Below are 7,147 nucleotides of genomic sequence, written 5' to 3'. Positions count from 1 at the left end.
GCTGTTTTTAGCACTGATACCTTTCCTGCTTATATACTGGGATAACCTTGACGTCACGCTACTGTTCCCCACAAGCGTTCTAACCTGTTCCGCATCTTGACATCTGCGCCACCGCACTGCACCCGTATGGATAAAGGAAAAATGAGACATCCACCCGTTCATAGCAATTGCTACAAAGGGAACCCACACGGGTTCCTCGAAAGAAAAGCCTCATAGTTGAAGAAAAATTCTTCCTGGTCCGGGACTCGAACCCGGGACCACTGCCTTTCCGGGGCAGCCACTCTACCATCTGAGCTAACCAGGCGGCTAGCAGATGGCAGGGCGAAGTCGAATTTGTCGACAACACGAAGCAAAGGCAAGAGTTTGACGTAGTAGTTCTGCGGAAACGCGCAAGGTGGAGAGAAGTAATGAATAAAAGGGAAATCAGACTTCCACATCCACATCTACATCTTGTAGCAATTGCTACGAACGGGTGGATGTCTGATTTTCCCTTTATTCATTACTTCTCTCCACCTTGCTGGTTTCCGCAGAACTACTACGTCAAACTCTTGCACCCGTATGGGTTTATTCGACATTGCTAAGTCCGTTTCTGTTGCCGGACGCCGAAAAAACTACAGAAGGTTAGTCATATGCAGCTTTCGCTGTAAAATAAAATAAGATAGTATACTGCACCATCATGGTTAAAGTGTCTGGCAGGCTAGGGGGTAGTAGCTGTTTGAATTCGGCTTTAGCCAGAATGGAGCCAGAAGACTGTAGCCGACCCTGAATTTTGTCCGGAACAGTACCCGATCCTCAACCAGAAGAAATAAAACCGGTTACCATTTCGGAAGAAAACGGTTCAAGCACTGAGCGTGACACAGATAGTGAAAAATGTAGCTATTTCCTGCAACAACCTCTTCAGTCGGTGCGTTCGAACAGCTATGTTACGCCTTGCGCAATGCTATGCATACAAAAATGGGTACGGGTGATGGGTGCAGGCGATCGGTACAGCCGATGGGTACAGCCGATAGGTATAGCCGATGAGTGCAATCGATGGGTACATGCAGCCCCTTCAATTGAGAGACTTGCAGTTTTGAACACTGCCATACGCAGTTGATGTCCGCGGCCAAAATCTTCTCCGCTACGTTCCGCAGAATCGCCGTTTGTGTGTAACTTTACAGTTCGACCACTAGGTCAGTCAAGTTAAACGATATCTGCAAAGATGAAAAACAAGAAAAAAACTTTGCACCCACACGCCAGGAGAAACAGAGATCATAATGAGAAACCAACGAAAGCGTCAGCATTTCTTGAAACCATAAAGTTACTGCCGCTAATGGAAATCATCACTTTTTCAGTCCGCGGTAACTGCGGCGGTAAGCGGCACGAGTTACGCCTGCTTCGCGCCTCTATAATCCGAGCACAATTCTGATAGAGCTACAAAACACGGCAAGCGTGCTCCAGCGCACGGGCAACTGGGTGAGAAATGAACGCAGCTTTGTAACTTGCCAGCTCATTAGCTTTTTTTTTGTAATTCAGAAGCTTCAAGGAAAACAAAACGAAACCGCAACACATGAGCCCAGACGTGAACCATACAGATTAATGCAGTGTAGCCGGAGTTAACATCAGTGTATGCACACAAACCGAAACAACGTCTAGTGGTTAAAATGTGCAAGAGGAGTATGCCACATCCCCCGTGTTCTGAAGCTTTCGAGGTTCTGCGGTGTGGCAGGCTGGTCGCAAACATTTCATTCCTAATCTAACGTAACTTTAACAAGATTGAATGGGCGACAGAGGAGGTAAAATAGAGAGATATCCGCAATTCTTGACGCTTCCAAAACTTTTAGAATCGTGATATAAGATGTTCTGCATGATTTGTCTTTTGAGGAAACATTACTGTGCTCCGGTATAAAGATTCTGCAAAGTATCCCTTGATCTTCATCTTGTTGCAAACTGTGGTGTAACATTTCATATTGTGTAATGTAGACTGGGCTTCCTTCAAGTACAAGTTAACGGCAAGTGACTGCTCTATAATGCTAAGTGATATTTCATAATTTCTGAGCAAGTTCTGTGTGTTGTGACGTTCGACGGGCTACTTTGAACTTTGTCTGAATATGCGTTAGCGCGTTCTGACTTATTTTTTATCTGCATTTTACTTTTTTACCCCATAACGTCTGTTTGTGTTTTTCTCTGAGCCAGCCTGTCATTGCTATGTGTTGTTTACCTAGGAGCAAATTAGTAGCGGCCATCACTCATGATGCCAACCTCTCCTACATGCACATATAGTATAAAAACATTGCAAGGCATGAAAGCGGGAAGTGCACCAACTGTGTTTAATATTGTAGCGCAGCCGCATATGAAATCGCTGGCGGTCGCCCAGCCGTGAGCAGAAAGCGAAACCAGAGATGAAGGCACAAGCTTTTTCTGACCTTGAAAATAAGTACGTGCTCCAGAAGTAAAGATTCGTCGGTATTCACGAGCAAAACGAACAAAATGCCAGAACATGAAAGCACAAGTGGTGTTAGGTGACGCGCCCTTTTTGTGCGTTCTGATAGTTGACTAAAAAATAAAAGGAAAACAGTTTTGAACCGTATTGGTTAAAAGTGAGAGCGCCGAGCTCGGCTGTACGCTTTTAGTAAGATTGACCGCATCACGCAAAATCGGCAGTATGCATCCACCGCCGCGGGATAGCTGTAACTCGAACCTTTCATGCAGTTATATAGCTGTGCACGGCAGCAACAACGGCAGCAGAAGCAGACTGCTCCGCATGGCTGAAAACGTGGGACCTAGAAGATTGAGTGTTTTATATGATCAAGAGCAACGAAGGTATAGTCGCTGCGTTTGTTCGTAAAGAAAATATTGCGGTAATCCAGTCACGTCGCCAGTCACTAAGCTGGGAAGAGCGCTCACCGCACTATATGGAAACGCAGTGGGTGGGCCTGGAATAAAAGTGACAAAGAGGCAGAAATGCCGCCTCCAAAAAGAGAACAAATGAAGTGTTTTTATTTCAATGCGCCCGGTAGACAGAGAGAGAGAGAGATGTTGGAAGGAGGAAGGAATATAAAAAAAAAGCTGATATAAGCAAATGTTGGCAAAGATAAAAAAGGATAAAATACACGACTTCGGAGATTTCCTGGCAGCATCAAATAAATTCCTCTCCTTTGCCTTTTGCGGAGTTATTCGCCATCCCCTGGCGTCGAAAAAAAAATACCGTTAGGTTCTTGTCAAGAGGCGACAGCTCTCGTCTCTTGACATTTATTGGTTTGGCTGAAGTTGCTCTACTTCCGGGATGACTCAGCGATAGAGAAGAAATAACTTTGGTGTTCTGACTGGTTTCATAATCGTGGCTATTTAAAACTTGCACTCTAGTTTAGTCTAAGCATCGTCTCTTTCGCGGCCTCCATTCCTGTTGTTAAGGAGGATAACATGAAAGCTATGCGTACTTTCAGTGAGGTGGCAATTCTGCGCGAATAAATGATGGCCCCAATCGCTATTTAATATTTGCCGAAATCTCGTTCAACTGCCGTCTTCTCTTTGCGCTTCCTTTGAAACGCGGCTGTCGGTTACGCAGTCGTGCGATGAGCAGCCTTCGCTGCAGTGGGTCTACAGTGTCAATGCTTTGAAGGGAGGATTTTGTTACCGTAGCAAACGAAGCCAAACAAGCTTACGGCTCACAACTGAACCTCATTTATTGCGCTGTCACAACGCGCGAGCCTTATTGCATACACCTCGAATGCAACAGCTCCGATGTCGACCGAACAGCTACCTCCTCTGACGCTTGAATTTTTCTTTTTTTTGTTATCCTCGTATGCGCCACGCATTCGCTGACAACTACAGCTGGCAATGTATGCTCAACAGTGTCACAAAGAACTCCAAAATGCAATATAGTCACGGCGGGAAAAATCGCAGCTTTAACAAGCTGCGAGCCAGACAGGTCCCCTTCATTTGTCCCTATTTCTTTCCTCTCATCTTCATGCGGCTAAAGTTAAATTGCTTTAAACAACGCTCTGTTGGTATTGCTGGTCTAAGTTACCTAAATGTTTCTTCGGTTGAAGTTTATACACCATCACTGCTCGATCACGGTGTGGGAACGAATAACACGTTTCTTTCTGGGATCAGTAATTCGGCAGCTTACCCCTGCGTTCACACCACTGGTCGCTCATGCAGTGGCTTCAGACGGAAGACGTACTTAGTATAAAAAAAAACGTGTTTTTTCTAGTAACCCGGCATATTACATCTCGCCTGACGGCAGACCGCCATAGCTTTATTCCTTCAACCTGATTACTCAAAGAGGTTGGCGTTACTTGCATTAGGAATTGAAATGCATAACTGAGTTATAGCAAAGCTTCACTAACTTTTTCATCATTCACTTAAGGCAGCATATTGGATTTGCGAACTGGAGTCAATGAGATCGTAAGGCGTTTACTACAGTTCAAGTCTGTCAATTCGCAAAGCCAGTTCACCTATAATTCTGTAGCTCTCACCAGTTACTGGATATGCATTTCGAAGTTGAGCGTCTAAATGTACTGGTGTTCTACTTAAAATTTGACCTGCACTGTTCAAGCATGCGTTTTCTTTAAAAAAATGACACAGTGCATTTATACACGTCAGACTAAATTACCCACAGCAGTGGCACCATTGCTGGGACGTCTTGCTGCTGTGAACCAGGTTGCGGGCTTGATTTCTGGTCGCTGTTGCCGCATTCCGATGGAAGTAGAATGCAAAAAAGCTGGTATACTTAGATTTAGGCGCAACTATAGTAAAACTCCAGGTGGTCGAAATGATTACGGAGCCCCCGTACGCACTATGACTTCCCTGATAACCAGTGTGTGGCTTTGAGACTTTCATTCGTTTATTTATTTATTTATTTATTTATTTATTTATTTATTTATTGGACATTGCACCAGTGTCGTTACGTGGAGGCAAAACATGACAGCGGCCCATCTGACTAGGAACCTAGGTCCATAAGACGGGAGGAGCAGAGAAGCAAGTGCTACACGCACCACATTCGCTACGACAGGAGACACATTTCTCGTTTCAAACATAAATTAGTTTCTTTAATTTAGGTGGCATATTTGCGTAGTACAGACATATTTTCTAACTTTATATAGATTGCTGAATACAAGTTTACGCAAGCATACCGAATCCAGAATTTACTTGAATTGTGCGTCGCTATACAGAATAATTATGTACTCAGGCGGACATCCTTTCAAGGAAAAGCCGAAGGAATCCATTCAAAAATAAAGTAATCGCTTTAGTTACCTTGGTAGTCCTAAACTTTACAGTACATGGTTATATTAAAAAGTTGAAGGGAATCGTCACAAAGGTTTTGCTCCGTCTTTCTACATTTCACGACCTCTTTTGTTTTCTGTAAATTAATACCTATATCTATCTTCCTTTCCATAGTAATTGACAATGCCGACCGAAATTTCTCTCGCTCGCCATATGACATCACGAAGCACGGCTCTCTCTCCAACCGCTGTGTTGGGCAAACGTGTGGCTTAAAATGAAGCTGCCGTCGCACTTACCTCTCCCGCTAGTTTATTCCGATTGCAGATTTGCGCAGACCCCGATTGGGCGCATAATCTCTTCAGCAGCAGAGGCTGGACAGACCGCTTTATCATGCGATGTGGCGTAACTTTATTGTACCCGTACCATCATAATAAAAAATGGGTCGTTTTTGCAGGCTGTATCAAAAGCAGTGAATTGGTAGAGTGACGCAGTGACTTGGTGCAGTCAAAAACAATGCTCTGAACACACAATATCTGTCATCGCAAGGGTTTTATGCGGTTCATAACACGAGTCGATCCTTATTGCATTACAATCGCCAGGAGTTTCATTTGGACCTACAGCTTATTTGCTTCTTTCTGCTGGTTTGGCCTCGTTGACATGCCGAGTAGATTTAGCGCGGGATCTTCCACACAGCTGTGGTATGGAGACGAAAAGCACGAAGAACTGTTGTGACGTTAGTGTGGACCACTGTGGAGCGGAAGTCTTGGCTACGTTGTAAGAGTTGCGGTCGTATAGAGGAACTTGAGAGGAACTAGGCGTACGGGGTTTGGGAGGTCAATCCCACCGCTGGCGCCAGTTGTAAGAGTTGTAGGACGATCTCACCGCCTGCATCCAGTTGTAAGGTTTGTAGTCGGGCATGAACTATGTGGTAGTGGGCCCATGCCGTCGTCCAGCTCACCCACGTTTGGGACGTGGTTGTAGGGAGGAACATTTTCTCATCTAGAACTAGGAGTACAGGATTTATTTACTTATTTACATTAGAACATGAGATACATTTCGACCGTGTAGCCTGACTCCCAGACGGAGCCGGAAAGACGAAGCGCCAAGCACACTGCTTCTCGAGCACGAGCACATTCTAGCAGCCGACAACAGCTGCTTATAAATACTCTGTCCTCCCTAGATCCCTAGGTGAGGGAAAAACGGCAGTTCACCGCCGATTCATAGCGTCCAACGTTATCGTAGTCGACCCGCCTTTTAGGGGGAGGGTTACACACACTTCCACACAGGTTTTACTGACCACGTCGAGGAGAGTGGGTTCTCATGCTCACGGTGCTTGACCCAAGCAGGCACTTCTTAATCCCCGAGCCGACCTCGTACAGCGGCCGCCTCAGCTGTACATTGTCTGGCGTCTTCAAAGGATCATGAGAAGGCACCGCAAAGCATCTCCTTCCCGGAATTCCCGCCGCTTCAGTCGACCCGTGAAGGCGTTGACGATTTCACTAACAATAGTTGGTCGGCAGATCGCGTTTAGTCATGACGGCGCCGAGGGGATGTTGACGCGGCACATCGTCGTCCCTACGAAACGAGTCACCGTGGCAGGTGGTGAAGGCTTCCATGGTCTCTTCGGGGAAGCTCGCCACGCTCGCAGCTGCAACTGGCTGGGAAAACTTTGCATGTCGGCACCTCTGCAGGCCGTTCCTAACAGCTCTTCCATGGCCCGGAAAATCTCGACTGGCCAGTGCTGACAACCGCTGTGCAGGAAAAGAATGGCTGACGAGCAAGAATATGGCTTTGGTCTCTGCAATCCCTACGCGCTTGGAATGCCTTAAACCATCTCACAACAACCGGCACAGAAGAGTCGATCCCGGCAACACAATACCACTCAGCGTGCAAACGCCCGGAATCAGCTGTTAACCCACCAGGCTTCCTATCAAAATTT

At 45.9% G+C, this 7,147-nt stretch overlaps 1 non-coding gene across 1 annotated transcript; it reads right to left on the bottom strand.

The window, feature by feature from the left end:
* Nucleotides 1-230: 230 nt before the first annotated feature.
* On the bottom strand, nucleotides 231-304 carry TRNAS-GGA (transfer RNA serine (anticodon GGA)). Its single transcript has one exon. It is a non-coding gene; the product is annotated as a tRNA-Ser (tRNA).
* Nucleotides 305-7,147: the final 6,843 nt, after the last annotated feature.

This window comes from Dermacentor andersoni, chromosome 1 (genome assembly GCF_023375885.2).
Source record: "Dermacentor andersoni chromosome 1, qqDerAnde1_hic_scaffold, whole genome shotgun sequence".
NCBI lineage: Eukaryota > Metazoa > Arthropoda > Arachnida > Ixodida > Ixodidae > Dermacentor > Dermacentor andersoni.
This window is presented reverse-complemented; position numbering and strand designations above follow the sequence as displayed.